Source organism: Galeopterus variegatus, unplaced genomic scaffold (genome assembly GCF_000696425.1).
Source record: "Galeopterus variegatus unplaced genomic scaffold, G_variegatus-3.0.2 Scaffold6545, whole genome shotgun sequence".
Lineage (NCBI taxonomy): Eukaryota > Metazoa > Chordata > Mammalia > Dermoptera > Cynocephalidae > Galeopterus > Galeopterus variegatus.
In genome coordinates, this window is record NW_007732656.1 from 34,129 (window position 1) to 34,636 (window position 508).

Below are 508 nucleotides of genomic sequence, written 5' to 3' on the forward strand. Positions count from 1 at the left end.
AATGGATAAACAAATTGTTATATGTTTATACAATAGACTAGAAGAGAGGAGACTAAATATGCACATCACAAAGAAATGACTGAGTTTTGCAAGGATGAATATGCTAATTGCCCTAAATGGATTATGCCACTGTATACATGTATTGAGATATAACCCTGTACCCCATAAACATGTACAATCAATATGTTTCAATAAAAAAAGAGAATACTATTCACAAATAAAAGGGAACAAACTACTGATTCAATAACAACATGAATAAACCTCAGAAATGAGTTGAATGAAAAGCTAGACGCAAGAGAACATGATGTATTATTTCAATTTGCATGACATCTAGAATAGGCAACAATAACCTATAGTGACAGAAAGCAGTTTAATGATTGCCTGAGGCAGGAATGAAGAGATAAGAAATCTTTCAGAGTGATGTAAATGTTCTATATTCTGATTGGGGTGGTAAATGTAGGGTTGTATATATTTTTCAAAACTCCCCAAAGTATACAGTTAAAATAGG